Source organism: Penaeus monodon, chromosome 23 (assembly GCF_015228065.2).
Source record: "Penaeus monodon isolate SGIC_2016 chromosome 23, NSTDA_Pmon_1, whole genome shotgun sequence".
Taxonomy (NCBI): Eukaryota; Metazoa; Arthropoda; class Malacostraca; order Decapoda; family Penaeidae; genus Penaeus; species Penaeus monodon.
The window spans coordinates 287827-288411 of record NC_051408.1 but is presented as its reverse complement, the minus strand read 5'-3'; positions in this window follow the sequence as shown (position 1 = coordinate 288411).

Below are 585 nucleotides of genomic sequence, written 5' to 3'. Positions count from 1 at the left end.
GCTGATGTTTGCCCTGTCACAACTGCTGTTCCACTCTGGGTCGCTATCTCCTTCCCCAAGAAAGGGAAGTTATGTTTTCCTTATTATCAGAGGGGGCCCGGAGTTCTATGGCGGGGTGGGGGGTTTTGTTCTTCCTTTTTCTAGAAGAACCTCTTTCCCTTGTCTTCCCTTAATGTAAACCTTCCTGGGGAAGGAAACCAAAAGGGGAAACAGTAAAAGGGTAAAGGAAACCTTTTTTAAGGTGTGGGTTTTCCTCATTGTGGGCCTATGAAGAAATACTATATATTATATATTATATTATTGCCTGTATATACTAAAACAAGAAAGGTAGACTTGACCTACAGAAATCTGCCCACATGTATATATGTACACACTCGCATAACATAAAAACTACCTGCTAAAAACTCTTCATCTACACTGCTACATAGTACTTTCAACACCCCATATACTCAAACCCACGCACACATAAAACATGCAGACAAAGGATACAAATATTTAACATGTGTTCATCATAAAAGACTATATCTCCAAACACAGCCAGAAAAAAACAAAAAAACTCTATACCCAAAAACAACCTGAAAGTGT